Raw genomic sequence first — 21,981 nt, forward strand, 5'->3', positions numbered from 1 at the left:
GTATACGTATATCCCCTACAATGCATGCATACGTTCTATTCTTATCAAGTTGTCTACGTACGTGTATACATCCAGGCCCTGTATACGTATATCCCCTATAATGCATGCATACGTTCTATTCTTATCAAGTTGTATACGTACGTGTATATATCCAGGCCCTGTATACGTATATCCCCTATAATGCATGCATACGTTCTATTCTTATCAAGTTCTATATGTACGTGTATACATCCAGGCCCTGTATACGTATATCCCCTATAATGCATGCATACGTTCTATTCTTATCAAGTTCTATACGTACGTGTATACATCCAGGCCCTGTATACGTATATCCCCTATAATGCATGCATACGTTCTATTCTTATTAAGTTGTATACGTACGTGTATATATCCAGGCCCTGTATACGTATATCCCCTATAATGCATGCATACGTTCTATTCTTATCAAGGTCTATAAGTACGTGTATATATCCAGGCCCTGTATACGTATATCCCCTATAATGCATGCATACGTTCTATTCTTATTAAGTTGTATACGTACGTGTATATATCCAGGCCCTGTATACGTATATCCCCTATAATGCATGCATACGTTCTATTCTTATCAAGTTCTATACGTACGTGTATATATCCAGGCCCTGTATACGTATATCCCCTATAATGCATGCATACGTTCTATTCTTATCAAGTTCTGTTGTTGACGTCCCCCTCCGAGTTACTGTGCACCCTGCTCCGTGCACTGCGTTCAAGTTCCCTGGAAACCCAATACCGGTCTAGAAAAGCTTTAAAATAAATAAATAAACGGTTGAGCACTGTGAATAGGCCAGAAATGTCGTCCGAGCAAAGAGAATCCTGAACGTCAGTCGCCGGGGAACTGTGGCCCTCATCTCCCCTCTTTCCTTCCACCACTAAAGCTTTCTTTTCTCCCCCTTTCTTTCTCTGTTTGATGCTTTATGTGGTTACTGCTTATCCAAAAAAAAAAAAAAAAAAGGCTCTGGGCAGTCAACATATAAAACAGAACCACTAAAATCAAGTTACCCTAAAGAAAAAAAGACTTAGAAATAATAAATGCCTGGGGAGTTTTCTTTTCAGTTTTCCCCAAGAATTTATCAGTTTTTTTACAAGAAGAAGAAAAATGATTTTTATCTGGAGAGATGTCAAGTCATTTTTTCACTGATTTCTCCCATTTTTTGTGGTTGTAATAAACACTGCTAAATTCCTGGGTAAAATAAAATAAAAACTAAAAATGAAGGTGTCTACAAATACCAAATAACTATTACGTAATCTGAATTCCATAAAACACAACTAATAGCTGCAGATCAGCGAGTCCCCTTCAACCCTCACCAATCGAAAATCTAAACAGTAAAGACTTTCTGAGCCAGAAAGCAGCCGAGTCAATGAGAAACAGGCAGGGGAGAGAAAGGCTGAGAAACCGTGCAAGAAAATAGAAATTAATCTGGAAAAGCCAAGACAAATACGTGTTACACTTACAATGAGCTAAAAACTCTACACTTTTCCTTATGACTGTCCAATTTTAAAAAATAACCTCACTGGCTGCTCCGCTATGCAGCGAGGAGGATTGATTGAGGTTGTTACTCTTCTTATTTTCTACCCTAAGCTGCATTATAGAAGTATTGTCACACAACTTTAAAAAATACCAGCTTTGTCTTTTCAGCTGTCCGTGCTGTAATCATGCTTCACATGTATCACTGTGCTCTGATGAAGATCCATTCTTCAGCTGTCTGTGCTGTATTCATGCTTCACATGCATCACTGTGAGGCCTGCGTGGGGCTCTGATGAAGATCCGCTCTTCCGCTGTCCGTGCTGTATTCATGCTTCACACGTATCAGCGTGAGGCCTGTGTGGGGCCCTGATGAAGATCCGCTCTTCAGCTGTCTGTGCTGTATTCATGCTTCACATGCATCACTGTGAGGCCTGTGTGGGGCTCTGATGAAGATCCGCTCTTCCGCTGTCCGTGCTGTATTCATGCTTCACATGTATCACTGTGAGGCCTGCATGGGGCTCTGATGAAGATCCGCTCTTCTCCTGTCCGTGCTGTATTCATGCATCACATGTATCAGCGTGAGGCCTGCGTGGGGCTCTGATGAAGATCCGCTCTTCCGCTGTCTGTGCTGTATTCATGCTTCACATGCATCACTGTGAGGCCTGCGTGGGGCTCTGATGAAGATCCGCTCTTCCGCCGTCCGTGCTGTATTCTTGCAGCGTGACACCTGCATGGGGCTCTTATCTTCCCAGGAATGATGTAAGAATTATAAAACCAGGGAGGGCTTGATGATTTCCTTTGCTTTCACCCCAATCTTGATTCTCTCATTTGTGCAGAATATGAAATTATTTAAAAAATAAAAAGAACAGAGGGAAGAGAGCAGAGTCAGGGTGGGGGAGAAGCTGTGGGTAGAAGGCAGGTAAAGCCTTGACATTTCCACATTAAAGGAAGCGGGACTGCCTCTGAGGTTCCACCTGGCCCAGCAGCAGGAGGGTTCCTGACCGGTGGGGTCGTCAGAATGGATGGCAAAGTCAGTAATAGGATGAGAAGCAGCAGCCCAGGCGCCTGCACAGCCGCTCCCTCTAGCAGAGCTGGCAGCCCTGGTGGAGATCCGCGGCCCTCCCCGAGTTGACCGGGTCAGTGCTGCAGGTTGGCGGTGGTAGCAGGTGGCAGGGAAGCCACCGGGAAAGGCCACACAGGGCCTGAGGAGGTGGGAGGTCGGGGCAGTGGCCAGGCTCTGGGGTGAGAGCTGGGAGTAGAGGGGAGGCTCTCTGGTGAGAGCTGGGAGTGGAGGGGAGGCTCTCTGGTGAGAGCTGGGAGTGGAGGGAAGGGGAGGCTCTGTGGTGAGAGCTGGGAGTGGAGGGGAGGGGAGGATCTGGGGTGAGAGCTGGGAGTGGAGGGGAGGCTCTGGGGTTAGAGCTGGGAGTGGAGGCTCTGGGGTTAGAGCTGGGAGTGGAGGGGAGGCTCTGGGGTGAGAGCTGGGAGTGGAGGGGAGGCTCTGTGGTGAGAGCTGGGAGTGGAGGGGAGGGGAGGATCTGGGGTGAGAGCTGGGAGTGGAGGGGAGGCTCTGGGGTTAGAGCTGGGAGTGGAGGGGAGGCTCTGGGGTGAGAGCTGGGAGTGGAGGGGAGGCTCTGCGGTTAGAGCTGGGAGTGGAGGGGAGGGGAGGCTCTGGGGTGAGAGCTGGGAGTGGAGGGGAGGCTCTGCGGTTAGAGCTGGGAGTGGAGGGGAGAGGAGGATCTGGGGTGAGAGCTGGGAGTGGAGGAGAGGCTCTGGGGTTAGAGCTGGGAGTGGAGGCTCTGGGGTGAGAGCTGGGAGTGGAGGGGAGGCTCTGGGGTGAGAGCTGGGAGTGGAGGGGAGGCTCTGTGGTTAGAGCTGGGAGTGGAGGGGAGGATCTGGGGTGAGAGCTGGGAGTGGAGGCTCTGGGGTTAGAGCTGGGAGTGTAGGGGAGGCTCTGGGGTGAGAGCTGGGAGTGGAGGGGAGGCTCTGGGGTGAGAGCTGGGAGTGGAGGGGAGGCTCTGCGGTTAGAGCTGGGAGTGGAGGGGAGGCTCTGGGGTGAGAGCTGGGAGTGGAGGGGAGGCTCTGGGGTGAGAGCTGGGAGTGTAGGGGAGGCTCTGGGGTGAGAGCTGGGAGTGGAGGCTCTGGGGTTAGAGCTGGGAGTGTAGGGGAGGCTCTGGGGTGAGAGCTGGGAGTGGAGGGGAGGCTCTGGGGTTAGAGCTGGGAGTGGAGGGGAGGCTCTGGGGTGAGAGCTGGGAGTGGAGGGGAGGCTCTGGGGTGAGAGCTGGGAGTGGAGGCTCTGGGGTTAGAGCTGGGAGTGGAGGGGAGGCTCTGGGGTGAGAGCTGGGAGTGGAGGGGAGGCTCTGGGGTGAGAGCTGGGAGTGGAGGCTCTGGGGTTAGAGCTGGGAGTGGAGGGGAGGCTCTGGGGTGAGAGCTGGGAGTGTAGGGGAGGCTCTGGGGTGAGAGCTGGGAGTGGAGGGGAGGCTCTGGGGTGAGAGCTGGGAGTGTAGGGGAGGCTCTGGGGTGAGAGCTGGGAGTGGAGGGGAGGCTCTGGGGTGAGAGCTGGGAGTGGAGGGGAGGCTCTGGGGTGAGAGCTGGGAGTGGAGGCTCTGGGGTTAGAGCTGGGAGTGGAGGGGAGGCTCTGGGGTGAGAGCTGGGAGTGGAGGGGAGGCTCTGGGGTGAGAGCTGGGAGTGGAGGCTCTGGGGTTAGAGCTGGGAGTGGAGGGGAGGCTCTGGGGTGAGAGCTGGGAGTGGAGGGGAGGCTCTGGGGTGAGAGCTGGGAGTGGAGGCTCTGGGGTTAGAGCTGGGAGTGTAGGGGAGGCTCTGGGGTGAGAGCTGGGAGTGGAGGGGAGGCTCTGGGGTGAGAGCTGGGAGTGGAGGGGAGGCTCTGGGGTGAGAGCTGGCAGTGGAGGCTCTGGGGTTAGAGCTGGGAGTGGAGGGGAGGCTCTGGGGTGAGAGCTGGGAGTGGAGGCTCTGGGGTTAGAGCTGGGAGTGGAGGGGAGGCTCTGGGGTGAGAGCTGGGAGTGTAGGGGAGGCTCTGGGGTTAGAGCTGGGAGTGGAGGGGAGGCTCTGGGGTGAGAGCTGGGAGTGGAGGGGAGGCTCTGGGGTGAGAGCTGGGAGTGGAGGCTCTGGGGTTAGAGCTGGGAGTGGAGGGGAGGCTCTGGGGTGAGAGCTGGGAGTGGAGGGGAGGCTCTGGGGTGAGAGCTGGGAGTGGAGGCTCTGGGGTTAGAGCTGGGAGGGGAGGGGAGGCTCTGGGGTGAGAGCTGGGAGTGGAGGGGAGGCTCTGGGGTGAGAGCTGGGAGTGGAGGGGAGGCGCTGGGGTGAGAGCTGGGAGGGGAGGCTCTGGGGTGAGAGCTGGGAGTGGAGGCTCTGGGGTTAGAGCTGGGAGTGGAGGGGAGGCTCTGGGGTGAGAGCTGGGAGTGGAGGGGAGGCTCTGGGGTGAGAGCTGGGAGTGGAGGGGAGGCTCTGGGGTGAGAGCTGGGAGTGGAGGGGAGGCTCTGGGGTGAGAGCTGGGAGTGGAGGCTCTGGGGTTAGAGCTGGGAGTGGAGGGGAGGCTCTGGGGTGAGAGCTGGGAGTGGAGGGGTGCTGGGTGGGAAGTAAATAGGAAATCTCTGCTCAGCCTGATGAGGACCCCAAGGTCTGGGAGCAGACTGACCTGGTCAGTTGGTCTTTTTCTGCTGTCATCTAATGTGCTGCCTTCTTCCTGTGAAGGAAGGGGGGTGGGGATGGAGCAGGCTGAGGGGGTGAGGAGGAAGCAGCCGGTGTTACTCATTTCCCCCTGACAGGTGGAGTCGGTTCCCGGCACTGTACTTGCACCGTTTCCCCCCACGGTGGAGCACTTGACTCTCCAGCGCTGAGTTCAAATTCCCCCTCTCTCTGTCCCCAGCACAATCTGCCTGTCACCTTCCCTCGGGTCTTCCTAAGGAGGAGAGCGGGAGAGAGGAAACAGAGGAGCAAAGAGAAGGAAAAGCAGCAAAACAAGTCAGCACAGCAGGAGAGACACGAGCAGAGAAAGAGAGAAGGGCAAGGAGAGAAAAGGAAACAGATGAAGTAAAACAACTGGAAAGGAGAGGAGATGGAAGGAAAGTAAAGACAGAGAGAGAGAGAGAGCGTGGGGAAGCTGCAGGTGGGAGCCCTGGCTTCTTGTGCGATGGGACCCGGGGGCCGGAACCGAAAGCCGAGCTCCGCCGGTGGTGAGAAATCTCTGAGTCACGGCTTCCTGCCGTCGGGGAAGGGGTTTCAGTACCCAAACAGGTCAGCCTCCCCCGGCCCGGGGCAGGATCACAGGACCTGGAGAGCCCTGGACAGGCCGGGGCCGTCCCTGCCCTGCGCCTCTGGCCGGGCTGCTGCAATGTTACACTCCCATCCTCCAGGCTTCTGGGAACTGGGCAGATACTGGGGCTCCAGTAACGGTGAGTCACAGCTACCCCCTCCCCCTCTGCACCCTCACACAGGCATATATACAGGCAGACAGAGGCATGCATACACGTACATATGCACACCTAGAGCACAGGCATATATACAGGCAGACAGAGACATGCATACATGTACAAATGCACACCTAGAGCACACACATATATACAGGCAGACAGAGGCATGCATGCAGGAACATATGCACACCTAGAGCACAGGCATATATACAGGCAGACAGAGGCATGCATGCAGGAACATATGCACACCTAGAGCACACGCATATATACAGGCAGACAGAGGCATGCATACACGTACATATGCACACCTAGAGCACACGCATATATACAGGCAGACAGAGGCATGCATGCACGTACATATGCACACCTAGAGCACACACATATATACAGGCAGACAGAGGCTTGCATACACGTACATATGCACACCTAGAGCACAGGCATATATACAGGCAGACAGAGGCATGCATGCAGGTACATATGCAAACCTAGAGCACAGGCATATATACTGGCAGACAGAGGCATGCATGCAGGTACATATGCACACCTAGAGCACAGGCATATATACAGGCAGACAGAGGCATGCATACATGTACATATGCACACCTAGAGCACAGGCATATATACAGGCAGGCAGAGGCATGCATGCAGGTACATATGCACACCTAGAGCACAGGCATATATTCAGGCAGGCAGAGGCATGCATGCAGGTACATATGCACACCTAGAGCACAGGCATATATACAGGCAGGCAGAGGCATGCATGCAGGTACATATGCACACCTAGAGCACAGGCATATATACAGGCAGGCAGAGGCATGCATGCAGGTACATATGCACACCTAGAGCACAGGCATATATACAGGCAGACAGAGGCATGCATACACGTACATATGCACACCTAGAGCACAGGCATATATACAGGCAGACAGAGGCATGCATACACGTACATATGCACACCTAGAGCACACGCATATATACAGGCAGGCAGAGGCATGCATGCAGGTACATATGCACACCTAGAGCACAGGCATATATACAGGCAGACAGAGGCATGCATGCAGGTACATATGCACGCCTAGAGCACACGCATATATACAGGCAGACAGAGGCATGCATACACGTACATATGCACACCTAGAGCACACGCATATATACAGGCAGACAGAGGCATGCATACACGTACATATGCACACCTAGAGCCCAGGCATATATACAGGCAGGCAGAGGCATGCATGCAGGTACATATGCACACCTAGAGCACAGGCATATATACAGGCAGACAGAGGCATGCATACACGTACATATGCACACCTAGAGCACAGGCATATATACAGGCAGACAGAGGCATGCATACATGTACATATGCACACCTAGAGCACACGCATAAATACAGGCAGGCAGAGGCATGCATGCAGGTACATATGCACACCTAGAGCACAGGCATATATACAGGCAGACAGAGGCATGCATGCAGGTACATATGCACGCCTAGAGCACACGCATATATACAGGCAGACAGAGGCATGCATACACGTACATATGCACACCTAGAGCACACGCATATATACAGGCAGACAGAGGCATGCATACACGTACATATGCACACCTAGAGCACAGGCATATATACAGGCAGACAGAGGCATGCATACACGTACATATGCACACCTAGAGCACAGGCATATATACAGGCAGACAGAGGCTTGCATACACGTACATATGCACACCTAGAGCACACGCATTTATACAGGCAGACAGAGGCATGCATGCAGGTACATATGCACACCTAGAGCACAGGCATATATACAGGCAGACAGAGGCATGCATACACGTACATATGCACACCTAGAGCACAGGCATATATACAGGCAGACAGAGGCTTGCATACACGTACATATGCACACCTAGAGCACAGGCATATATACAGGCAGACAGAGGCATGCATGCAGGTACATATGCACACCTAGAGCACAGGCATATATACAGGCAGACAGAGGCTTGCATACACGTACATATGCACACCTAGAGCACACGCATATATACAGGCAGACAGAGGCATGCATGCAGGTACATATGCACACCTAGAGCACACACATATATACAGGCAGACAGAGGCATGCATACACGTACATATGCACACCTAGAGCACAGGCATATATACAGGCAGACAGAGGCTTGCATACACGTACATATGCACACCTAGAGCACAGGCATATATACAGGCAGACAGAGGCATGCATACACGTACATATGCACACCTAGAGCACATGCATATATACAGGCAGACAGTGGCATGCATACACGTACAAATGCACACCTAGAGCACAGGCATATATACAGGCAAACAGAGGCATGCATGCAGGTACATATGCACACCTAGAGCACAGGCATATATACAGGCAGACAGAGGCATGTATACACGTACATATGCACACCTAGAGCACAGGCATATATACAGGCAGACAGAGGCTTGCATACACGTACATATGCACACCTAGAGCACAGGCATATATACAGGCAGACAGAGGCATGCATACACGTACAAATGCACACCTAGAGCACAGGCATATATACAGGCAGACAGAGGCATGCATACACGTACAAATGCACACCTAGAGCACAGGCATATATACAGGCAGACAGAGGCATGCATACACGTACATATGCACACCTAGAGCACAGGCATATATACAGGCAGACAGAGGCTTGCATACACGTACATATGCACACCTAGAGCACAGGCATATATACAGGCAGACAGAGGCATGCATACACGTACATATGCACACCTAGAGCACAGGCATATATACAGGCAGACAGAGGCATGCATACATGTACATATGCACACCTATAGCACAGGCATATATACAGGCAGACAGAGGCATGCATACACGTACATATGCACACCTAGAGCCCCAAATAGGCATGTGCACACCGATGAACCAACAGAAAGTGCACACAGCCACCTGCACACTCTCGCAAAGACACACAGATACATTTACACTAACACTCACATTCATATGCACATCTAAACCTGTACTCGGACACCTAAACCTTTACAAACGCAGCCACATATAATGGCAGATAAACACACATACACATCGGTCTACATACACCATACATACCAAGCTGCACAAGAGCAGAGACACAAAAACACTCATATTCACAGAAATACACATTCCAGCACAGACACAAGCTTGTCCCCACATTTCATTCATGAATGGTCCACTTGCACAGCTCACAAGATTCACTTGCACAGCTCACAAGGCGTTATAAGGAGGGCTGTGGCTGAGTTCACATTAATGCCAGTGAGGACAGTTTTACACTGTCTCAGTGCACTGCCCAGGCAGAGCTTGGCAGGTTGCACATCCTGCTTCTCTGCAACTGTTAATCCTGCACAGAACGTGACCACCTCTTCAACCATCACTTGGAATGGCAGCGCCGACTCGGGGAGGAGGGTGAGAAAGGGAGAGAACTGACTGAATCTCCCTGGGGAGGAATTAGGGGGAATATAGGGGATGGTCAGAGATAGTGGTGCTAATAAGGGAGAGAGGCATGAGAGAAAGGAGTATGACGGGTGAGGTGATCACATTTGCAGATGACACAAAATTGTGCAGAGTAGTTAAATCACAAGCAGATTGTGATAAATTGCAGGAAGACCTAGTGAGACTGGAAAATTGGGCATCCAAATGGCAGATGAAATTTAATGTGGATAAGTGCAAGGTGATGCATATAGGGAAAAATAACCCATGCTATAATTACACAATGTTGGGTTCCATATTAGGTGCTACAACCCAAGAAAGAGATCGAGGTGTCATAGTGGATAACACATTGAAATCGTCGGTGCAGTGTGCTGCGGCAGTCAAAAAAGCAAACAGAATGTTAGGAATTATTAGAAAGGGAATGGTGAATAAAACGGAAAATGTCATAATGCCTCTGTATCGCTCCATGGTGAGACCGCACCTTGAATACTGTGTACAATTCTGGTCGCCGCATCTCAAAAAAGATATAATTGCGATGGAGAAGGTACAGAGAAGGGCTACCAAAATGATAAGGGGAATGGAACAACTCCCCTATGAGGAAAGACTAAAGAGGTTAGGACTTTTCAGCTTGGAGAAGAGACGGCTGAGGCGGGATATGATAGAGGTGTTTAAGATCATGAAAGGATTTGAACAAGTTATAAGTGATTCTGAGTCAGGGCTGCACTAGGGTTAATGGCAACCTCCCCCCCCCCCCAAGTGTTTACCCCTGCTCCCCAGTCTGTGGAGTGGATTAGCAGGGGGATGAGGGGGGTTGCACACAAGATGGGGTTCCTACCTCCCACAGCATCCTCTCCCCTTCTTCTTAACTCCCTTCCTCCCATCCCCAGAATCTACCTGCTTCCTTAGAACATAAGAACATAATAAAATGCCATACTGGGTCAGACCAAGGGTCCATCAAGCCCAGCATCCTGTTTCCAACAGAGTCCAAGCCAGGCCATAAGAACCTGGCAAGTACCCAAACATTACATAGATCACAAGCTACTATTGCTTATTAATTACCATCATAGCAGTTTATGGATTTAACCTCCAGGAACCTATCCAAACTTTTTTTTAAACCCAGTAACACTAACTGCTGTAACCACATCCTCTGGCAATGAATTCCAGAGCTTAACTATGCACGCAGGGAAAAATAATTTTCTTCGTTTTGTTTTCAATGAGCTACTTGCTAACTTCATGGACTGCCCCTGGTCCTTCTTTTATCTGAGAGAGTAAATAACTGATTTACATACACCATGTCCCAGATAAAAAAAATTCAACCTAAGAAACTCCATTTCATAAAAAGGTAATAAGACCCATTTTAACTTAATTCTCCTATCACATGTATGAAGAAAGGCAAAACAAATCAAGGATCTTTAGCCTGGAGAAGGGAGGAAATTATGTGGGATGGATCGGGTAAATAGGGAATAAGACTAGGACTAGGGGACGCTCCAGGAAACGAGCGGGAATCCCTCCACATGGAGGATCTGTTTCCAGGGGCATGTGCCCAAGAGGGAAGGATTCCACATTCCATTCTGGTTGGCAATTTGACCATTACAAATGTAGATAGCTGGGTGCTGGTGGGCTTGAGGATCGCTTGGTAACTTGCCAGCCTGGAGCGAAGGTAACGGACCTCACACATCAGCTAGATAAGGTTTTAGAGAGTGCCGGGCATGAGCTGGCTGGTGAGCTGCATGTGAGGACCGATGACATAGAAAGGTGCAGGAGGGAGAGTCTGCAAACCCGAAATCCAGAACGTCATCGCTATATTCCCGGAAATGCTCCACATTCCACAGGCAGGGCAACCGAGGCAGGCTGAGCTCCAGCGCCTCAATGCGTAGATGAGACGATGGCGCAGAGAAGAGGATTTTGGATTCGTTAGAAATTGGGGAACATTCTGAGGAAGGTGGAGCCTATTCGGAGAGGGTGGAACCTGGCTGCTGGCACTGACATGTAAAAAGGAGACTGAGCAGCTTTTAAATGAGAACATGTGGGAAAGCTGATAGTTGCTCAGAAGTGCATGGTTCAGAGGGAGGTATCTTCTTCAAAGGATACTGGCAAAACAGGGAAGTTAGAATACCCCAAAAGAGAGGCTATGGTAAAGGTTGAAGCAGCCCAGATGTTTTTAAATAAATAGCTCACAGATAGAAATGATGCCAAAATGCCTGTTTTATCTGCTGTTAAGCAGGTTGTGAATACAAGTAAAATATAAATACAAATAAAAAATATACTTTAAAATATCTGTATACAAATGTCAGAAGTCTGAGAATAGTAAAACTGGAGAGTTAGAATGTATGGCACTAAATGAATATAACAGCTATCTCGGAGACCTGGTGGAAGAAGGATAACCAACGGGACACTGTGATGCCAGGGTATAAAGGGTATAAATTATCTCAATCTGAAAGGACAGATCAAATTGGTGGAAGCCTGGCACTAAATGTTATGGATGGCAGGATAAAGGTTCTGCAGGACGCAAACTGCAGGCTGGAATACTTATAGCTAAAAATTCCAAGTGTGACTGAGAAGAATACAGTAGGTGGGGTACACTATTACCTGCCTGGCCAGGATGAGGGAACAGGCTGTAAACAATGAACAGATTAGACTGGCTAATACAACTGGCAACACAATAATAATGGGGATTTCAATTACCCCAATATTGATTGAGTACTCTAAATATCACTTCAGGCTATCCTGACTGTTTCATGCAACAGCTGCTAATGAAACCAATGGGAGGGAAGCATTTTAGATTTAATTCTCAATGGATCACAGGACCTGGTCCAAGGGGTAAAGGTTGTGGATCTGATTGGTAATAGTGATCAAAATACAATTACATTTCACATAATGATTGGAGGCCAAAAGCTAAATAAAATTGCTGCAGTAGCATTTAACTTTAAAAAGGGTGGCTATGATAAAATAAGAAGATTAGGGGGTCATTTATTAAAATGCGCTAAGGCATTTTCGCATGTGTTAAGGGCTTATCGCATGCGAAAAGCCCCATTAATGCATGCGATTGGCCCTTACTGCATGCGAAAATGTCTTTAATGCATGCAATAGCACCATATTGTATGATGCGATGCAAATTTGAAAAAGAGGAGGAGTTAGGGGAATGCCAGTGTGTGAAATGCTATTGCACAGACTTAACTACACCTTTAAGGCTCCTGAGGGAGAGGGGGAGGGAGGGAGAGAGAGAGGGAGAGAGAGAGAGAGAGAGACTGGCCATAATGTCTGTTCCCTAGACAGGTATTTATATCTCTATGGGAGGCCCACCTAGTAACTCGAGGTGAGGGTTAGGTATTTGTGTAGGGGGTTAGGAGCCACTTTGACATTCAATGTGAGACGTACGAACAGAACAGTGGTCTTCCACTCTTCCTGCCTCTTAGGCAGTAATAAGCACGCTGGAAGCTATTATGGTTTCCGCATGGGCAGTAAGGTTTACGCCTGCAAAGTGAGCGTTCAGATGCAGGTAAAGCTGTGCATTGGCCTGAACGCACGTTCATCTATAAGTCAGTCACTGGCAAGCTTAATACTTTTTTTTTCCTGGCAAGACAATAATAGTCAAGTAATGTGAGAATTCCTCTTTGATTCATAGCTGTGCAGCTTATCTTGTGTCCTCATTACCTGTCATCACATGAAGAGGGATGGTGCTGCTGGAAGGGAAGCAGCTGCTGCTGGCCTGGGCTTTTTGGACAGCTGTTTTGTCCAACATTAGTGCTGTTTTCCATCTCCTGCCTTCCTTTCCAGCACTGAAGATGCACTGTATAACCCGCAGTTGGACGCGGGTTGTAGAGGTGAATCTAATGGCGCTCATCACATTCAAATGCATGTGAATAGGCTATCAGCTATTCACTCCCAATGCAAAAAAAAAAAAAGTGCATCTAGGACGCATATTTTAGCGATCAGAAATTAATGCCTGCCCAGAGCAGGCATTAATAGCTGAGTGCTCCTAAAACTAGTACAGAAAAGCAGAAAAAATGCTTTCCTGTACTGCCTCCTACTTAATATCGTTGCAGTATTAAGTAGAAGGAAAAATCTTTTTCAAACAAATAAAAAAGAAAAAGCACCTGCAGTCGGGTGCAGGAACTGGACGCCCAATTGAGAAGCGTCCGTTTCCTGAACCCCTGGCTGTCGCCGTTTAGGAAAACAGACGCCGATAAATTCTGCGTCGCTTTTCCTAACTGGCAGACGCTCACGGGCTCTCGGTATCAAGGAGGCGCTAGGGGCTAATGCGACCCCTAATTTAAATATTGCATGGCGCCCCCAGGAGGGGACGCGTTAGGAAAGCGGGCGCTGACTGCTCAGGACTGTTCAGCGCCCGCTTTCTGCGCATAAATATTGCATCGGCCCCCGAGGTGTGTAGAAGATGAGCTTCTGAGACCACCAGGTCAGCTTTTCTCAGCTGACCAATGAGGCACCATTGCCGACATGACCTTGGTTCCTGCCCAGCCTTCGGTTTACTTTAGGACCAGTACGGCCACCCGAATGAGGCACTGCAGGAGTCCTTGTGTGGATCCCTTTTCTACTGGGGCGTTTGCTATTCCATTAGACTGTAAGCTTTACTGCGCAGGAACTGTCTCCTCTGTGGATTTGCACAGCGCGGGATACGTTTGGCAGTGCTGTTGAAAGACAGAGAGATTGGACCTTGATCTCACTGGTCCTGGAGGTGTTTGGATCTCGGATGCAGGGCTCTTCCTCTACCAGGGATCCCTGGGAATTGAGCTTCCTCCAGCAGGTTGCGTGGATGCCACAGACCCCCAGTAATGGTAAGAGCTGCACAGATGCTCCTTTGCGGCCGGGGGTGGTCCATTATTTCGGTGCAAGTCAACGGTCTCTGGCTGAGCCGCAGACGCCCTGCAGCGCCCTGCACAGAGATGCTTGCGGCTTTGCTACCTGTTCTTTCTCGCGGCTCTCATGCTCCTCTGGTGATTTCTGCACAGAGCAGGATCTCTGCTTCCTGCACACTCTCTCACCTCAAAGGCACCACAAGAGGAGATAAGGGAGTAAATATAGAAAAAGAAGAGAGAGAGCCGCAGCAGTTATTTTTTGAAACAGCGGAAGTTATTTTTGTCATGAACTGTTGTTCTGTAATCTATTTACATCATTGGCTCCGTTCAGTAACTGCTACCAATAAAATCAGCACTGTTGCAGGAAATGGGTTTGGATTTGGATTTTGCTTTGCTTTATACAATACACTTCAGTTCAAATCAGTAAGATCACATTTTTTTTCTTCAGATCTGTATTATATTTCAGAGGAGATTATTACTTCAAAGTTTGGAAAGCTTCTGCAACTGGTGGTATCATCAGAGCCCCAGGCAGGCATCACAGTGATGCACATAAAGCATGAATACAGCAGGGACAACTGAACAGCGGATCAGAGCCCCATGCAGGCGTCACAGTGATGCACATAAAGCATGAATACAGCAGGGACAACTGAACAGCGGATCAGAGCCCCAGGCAGGCATCACAGTGATGCACATAAAGCATGAATACAGCAGGGACAACTGAACAGCGGATCAGAGCCCCATGCAGGCATCTACTACTTATCCCTTCAATAGCTCTACTCAACCTGCACAGTGCAGTACATGCTGTATATGCTTAAGAGAGAGCCCTTGCTCCATAGAGCTTACAATATAATTAAGGCAACAGGGCTGTAGTGGGAGAATGAGAGGTTAAGATTTGAAAGCAGCCTAAAACAGGTGGGTTTTTAGACTGTGTTTGAATAAGGACAAACAGGGAACAGGACACACTGGCTCAGGAAATCTATTCTAATTGTACGGAGCAGTAAAGCAGAAAGCACATGCTTCACACCAATACATATAAAGCCTGAGTACAGCACAGACAGCTGAACAGATCTTCAACAGAACCCCATACAGGCTTCACACCAATACATATAAAGCCTGAGTACAGCACAGACAGCTGAACAGCAGATCTTCATCAGTCTGGTTGCCGAACAGCATGGCATAATGTTCCTGGACCCCTGCAATGACCATCTCATTATCCTGCATGCTGAACTTGATAGCCTTGAGACGAGGGCATCCTGCTGCTTGCCTGCCAGAAGAGGGTGCCACTTCTGCTTCTGGAGAGGTGTCCTCTCTTTCCTCACTCTCCCTCCCACTCCCCTCTCTTCCTCCTCACCTCCTGCCCCCGCCCTGCCAACTCCTCACTACAGAGTACCTGTGCCAGCACACAGAAGAGATGGTCTACTGTCAGCCATTGTGGTTCAGCAGCCCTAACTCTAAAGCCCTCCCTGATGCTCTGCTCGTATTCCATTCTCCTTGATGCAGCCTCCTGTCATGGTCCAGCTGCTGCCCCTTTTCATCATGTCTCATCTCCTGATCCAGATTCTGGTGTCTCATCTCATCTTAGCTCATACTGCTGCTGTCTCCATGCTGCTGTGCCTCAGCTCAGCTCAGTCCATGCTGCTGTGCCTCAGCTCCGCTCAGTCCATGCTGCTGTGTCTCATCTCAGCTCAGTCCATGCTGCTGTGCCTCAGCTCAGCTCAGTCCATGCTGCTGTGTCTCAGCTCAGCTCAGTCCATGCTGCTGTGCCTCAGCTCAGCTCAGTCCATGCTGCTGTGCCTCAGCTCAGCTCAGTCCATGCTGCTGTGCCTCAGCTCAGCTCAGTCCATGCTGCTGTGTCTCAGCTCAGCTCAGTCCATGCTGCTGTGCCTCAGCTCAGCTCAGTCCATGCTGCTGTGTCTTCTCCTGGGCCTTTTGCCTCCATGCTGCGCACTTTGGTTCTAGTGCTGAACTCTGCTGCCTTGGCCCTTAAGCTGTCCCCTTACAGAGGCCTGAGAGGAACAAGGCCGCGATGAAAGTTGGAACTTTGCATTTAAGAAAATAAAAAGTCACGATTAAACAAAATTGCTTATTTACCGTAGATACAGCAAAGGAGAGAGAGAGAAGGGTAAGGCCAGCAGAGGGAGGAAAAGAGCCGAGAAACTTTACTTATTCACAGTTCTCTGAAACCCTCTTATTCAGGTAAGGGAGCCAATCACATGTTTTGGTAGGAGAGCTGTAAAACAGTGTGAGAAAGTCCTGCATCCTGAAGACACAATGTCAACAGGATAAGTTCTTTTCGTGCTTCTTTATTAATCGTAATAGCATGGATAGCATCTTTTATCCAAACAGTATCCCACCACGCTGTCGGTGTTATTAGCAGGGTCTTGATTTAAGAATGATCATTACCAAGCTTCTTCAGAAACTCATGAAAGTGTCAGAAAGGGAAAGAAACAACAGTCCCGTTCACAAATTACAGCTGGATGGAGATCAAGTGAGCCCCCCAGGGTCACCCAGAGAGGCAGTGACAGAATACAGACACGGGGAGATTACAGGATGCCCCAGGCTCATACTGAGATGGAGATGGGGGCAGCCTAGCCATGCACCTTAGGTGTTCTTCTGACCCAAAATTACCCACAGCCTCACATCTGAGCGGGTAATTATAACCTTTCAGCTTTGCCTGCAGTATAAGCTCATTCTCCATGCTATTCAGTATTTATTCAAAGGAGACACGGGCTCCACTCTTAACCTCTCATGGTTGGTGGTTATACAGTGCTGGCCAGTGACTCAGTTCCTGGAGGGAGATGTTTTGACTATTCCTGGGTTTTGCACTCACATCCCAGGGTGTTGTGGGATTTGTAGTCTTTCTTCCATTTAAAATCAGCACTACAGGTACCAGAATGCACCAGGAGGTAGCAGGTCAGAAAGCCAGACCTGGTCTTCAGTGTTTCTTCAGGACCTGCTCATTCAGCAGCTCCTTACAGCAGAACGTCTTCTGGGGGTATAAAATGGTAACATCTCCCCCCGAAACGGGGGACCTGTAATGCTTTATTTTTAACATATATTCTCTTTTCAAAACTGACGACGGGTAAAACTAGGCATTCAGCATCCAGGGCGGTCAAGTCTTCCCTTCTTCTTCCTCTCTCCTCCTCCGTGCCCTTTCTCTCCCTAGCCACAATACCCCCTCCCCCAGCATCATCACAAGTCTGTCAGCCCCCCATCATCCTCTTCCCCAGTGTGATCCAAGCTACCTTCTCCTTCCACCACCTGCCCCCTCCCATCCTCCCAGTTCCTCTCTCCCTTCTGTAGCCCCAATTCTCTCTCTTCCCATTCCCAGTCCTCACCTCTTCTCCCACCCCACCCCATGTAGCTTCTCCTGCCCCGGCGGTTCCGGCTCCGCACTACGACGTGCACGGTGCAAGCGGGTCCCACGCCACTGGTGCAAGGTCTTCAGGGGCCCCTTCCGGTCCATACCACAGGAGGCAATGAAATCCGACTCTCCTCCTGCCGTCTGTGGGAAGAGGCGAAGGCGAGAAGGACTCAGAGGCAGGGGGCAAGGATCAGCAGGCAGGTGATACTGCTCTCTCCCTTCTCTCCTCTTTCTGGTCTTCCATCCACTGCATCCCCCCCCTCTCCCCCCCCTCGCCCACTCCTAGCTGCGCAACCTTTCTGACAGAAAGGAGAATTTCTGATGCATGAGAAAAACATCACATGGAGTTTGATTGTGGTTTTCATAAAGGAAACGAACACAAAACACAAGCATCCTTAGTGAGGGGAAAAACTCTCACTGACTGGAAGAGAAGCAGGAGATGAGCTTCTCTGTTAGATGACTTCGGGTTTTTGCTAAACCCAGTTTTAATGATTTGCTCAAAATCAGGAGGTGGGCAATGCTAGACCTCAGGAACGGCAAGGAAGTCAAGATTTTAGGGCAAGATATACAGATATACAAGGTATACGCAAGATGTACAGGTTCTCAGATGAAAGGCGTGCACCTACTGTCCCGGAATATAACTCATCTTGAACTACCAATGAAAACCCTGAGCAATATCTTTAAAAAACCCCCAAACATAAGCAATGTGGATATCCTGAGAACCAGACCTGAGGCTGGAGCTGCTTTAAACAAGGGGCTTTTAGCAAATCAGTGACGAGATATTTCCATGTCAGAAGAACTTAAGATTTGCCATCCTGGATCAGATCCAAGGTCCATCAAGCCCAGTATTTCAACAGTGGCCAATCCAGGTCACAAGTCCCAAAGAATAGATAAGCAGTGCCTTTCCCAAATCTGCCTGGCTAATAATGGTTTATGGACTTTTCCTCCAGGAACTTTTCCAAACCCTTTTTATACCCAGCTATGCGATCTGTTTTTACCACATCCTCTGGCAACAAATTCCACAGTTTAATTATGCACTTAAAGGTAGATTTTCAAAGGCCCGCAGGCGCACATGGACACGCCGATTTTATCACAGGTGCGCATCGCCGTGCGCATGTTACAAAATATGATACCCACGCGCTCATGCATGCCCGATTTTGTATTGGCGCGCGCACGTGTGCGCGGGTCGCGACTCGAGCGCGCAGAGAGGGGAATATTTGTAAAAACCGCGCAGCGACATGAGTAGGCCTACCCCAGCTCCCTCCCAGTCCGCTCCAATTAAGGAGCAGACTGGGGAGGAACTTTCCTATCCCCCTACCTAGCCTCCCTCCCTTTTCCCCTCTCCCCCCGAGCCCTAAACCTACTCTAACTGCCCTGGATTTTTTTGTTTAAGAACTTGCGCGCCTGATGGAGGAGGAGTAAGTCCCGCATGCTGGCCGGCTGCTGGTGCGCACTTTCCCAGGACAGACAAATAGCCCCCGCCCGCCCCTTCTACAAAGACCGGCACTTCCACACCTATCGGGGGATACGCGAGTGGCCCCAGGCTGTTTCTAAAATGCGCTCGGCGCACGCACGGCTCGGCCATGTGCGTATCTCCCGGTTTTTGCGCGCACTAGGCTTTTAAAATTGGGCCGTTAGTGAAAAGATGCATGAGAAAAACATTGGCTTTTCCGCCAAGCCTTCTCTGACCCCCCAGATACACACGAGTCTGTCCTTCTTCCCTGCCAGAACGATTGACCTCTCCTCTACCTGAACAATGGACTCTGGTACTTCTAAGCACATGATGATTTAACCTGTTTTTCTCGATTGTACTATATTTATAATTATCGCCAGTTTTTAACCTTTCCAGCTGTTTAAGCTTCCAAGTTCTTACCCCTTGTTTGAATGTAACTTTGCCTCTTCCACTTCATTTGCTTATTCTATTTTATTTATTCTAGTTGTCTCTCTAGTTTTTACCCTGTTCGATGTAAACCGATCCGATATGGTTTCTTACTATGAAGGTCGGTATAGAAAAGTGTTAAATAAATAAATAAAACATACTTTTTCTGATTTAAGTATGCGAGCTGTTAATTTCATGGAGTGATCCCTAGGCCTAGCATTATTTGAAATGGTAAATAACTGTTCTGGGTTTACATGCTGCACCTCACTCGTGATTTTGTTGATCTCTGTCACATCTCCTTTGAGCTGTCTCTTCTCCAGGCTGAAGAGCCCTAACCTGTTTAACCATAAGGTTGAGCCAGACCTGGTTTTGATCCATTGCAAGTTAACAGAGAAGAGAGTCAAAAAGCAACATAAGATATGTGAACCAGCAACAAAGAGGGATGGGCAAAGAGAGTAGATAAATATAAGTGAGAACAAAGAAATCAATAAATGCTATTAATAAAGCAAAAGTAGATATATTAAAATCAATTAAATTAAATACAGAAATTGAGTCAATTAAAAATAAAATATAGAACAAATTGTGTACTAAAAGTAAAAAATATATAAAAATAATGATACTAGATTAGTAGAATAAAATAAATCAAATAAATTACAAAATAATGATAAATGACTAAAGTATTTAAAAAGTTTCTAAGTGATTAATTTTTATTTTGATTAATTTTTGCTTTGATTTATTTTTATTTTTTATGTTTTTATTTCTGGAGGGAAAAGTCAAACGGTGGGGCAAGGGGGTGCAAGAGTTTCCTGGTAACTGCTAGTGCAGTGGTCCCCAACCCTGTCCTGGAGGCCCACCAGCCAGTCGGGTTTTCAGGATATCCACAATATACACACACATATCCTGGAAAGAGGGGAAACCCTAAAAGATGGAAGGTTATTTTATGTTTTAATAAATTGTTGGAATTAGTATTGGAACCTGTATGTTGGGCTATCCAGGATGATAGAGAATCAATGAGGAAAGCAACAAAACCTGTCATGGATAAAGAAGCTGAGATATATCCTCAGCAGTGTAGACCAAAATAACTGCTCTTTACCTGCCATCATCTACAATGCAGTGTGCTTGGATTTTCAGAAGGCGTTTGACAAAGTCCCTCATGAGAGGCTTCTAGGAAAAGTAAAAAGTCATGGGATAGGTGGTGATGTCCTTTTGTGGATTACAAGCTGGTGGAGGGGGTGGACAGTGGAGTGCCTCAGGAATCTGTATTGGAACCCTTACTTTTCAATATATTTATAAATGATCTGGAAAGAAATACGCCGAGTGAGATAATCAAATTTGCAGATGATACAAAATTGTTCAGAGTAGTTAAATCACAAGCAGATTGTGATAAATTGCAGGAAGACCTTGTGAGACTGGAAAATTGGGCATCCAAATGGCAGATGAAATTTAATGTGGATAAGTGCAAGGTGATGCATATAGGGAAAAATAACCCATGCTATAATTACACAATGTTGGGTTCCATATTAGGTGCTACAACCCAAGAAAGAGATCTAGGCGTCATAGTGGATAACACATTGAAATCGTCGGCTCAGTGTGCTGCGGCAGTCAAAAAAGCAAACAGAATGTTGGGAATTATTAGAAAGGGAATGGTGAATAAAACGGAAAATGTCATAATGCCTCTGTATCGCTCCATGGTGAGACCGCACCTTGAATACTGTGTACAATTCTGGTCACTGCATCTCAAAAATGATATAATTGCGATGGAGAAGGTACAGAGAAGGGCTACCAAAATGATAAAGGGGATGGAACAGCTCCCCTATGAGGAAAGACTAAAGAGGTTAGGACTTTTCAGCTTGGAGAAGAGACGACTGAGGGGGGATATGATAGAGGTGTTTAAAATCATGAGAGGTCTAGAACGGGTAGATGTGAATCGGTTATTTACTCTTTCGGATAGTAGAAAGACTAGGGGGCACTCCATGAAGTTAGCATGGGGCACATTTAAAACTAATCGGAGAAAGTTCTTTTTTACTCAACGCACAATTAAACTCTGGAATGTGCTGCCAGAGGATGTGGTTAGTGCAGTTAGTGTAGCGGTGTTTAAAAAAGGATTGGATAAGTTCTTGGAGGAGAAGTCCATTACCTGCTATTAATTAAGTTGACTTAGAAATTAGCCATTGCTATTATTTATTTATTTATTTATTTTACAGATTTTTATATACCAGGGCACGTAGATAACATCACCTCGGTTTACATTCAAACATTAATTCAGCATATCGCTTTACAATGTAACATAATAACTGAAATAATATAATACCATGTAGAACTTTGTATAAAAAATAAAAGTCAAAAAATGAGTGTCTGAGGAAATAAACTAGGAAACCCGGCGCAAACAAGAGTACGCCGGATTTTAATAGATACGTGCGTAGCCGTGCATATCTTTTAAAATTCGGGGTTGGCGTGCGCAAAATTGGCAGCCTGCGGGCGCCGAGCCGCACAGCCTGCCTCCGTTCCCTCCGA

Source organism: Rhinatrema bivittatum, chromosome 13 (assembly GCF_901001135.1).
Source record: "Rhinatrema bivittatum chromosome 13, aRhiBiv1.1, whole genome shotgun sequence".
NCBI lineage: Eukaryota > Metazoa > Chordata > Amphibia > Gymnophiona > Rhinatrematidae > Rhinatrema > Rhinatrema bivittatum.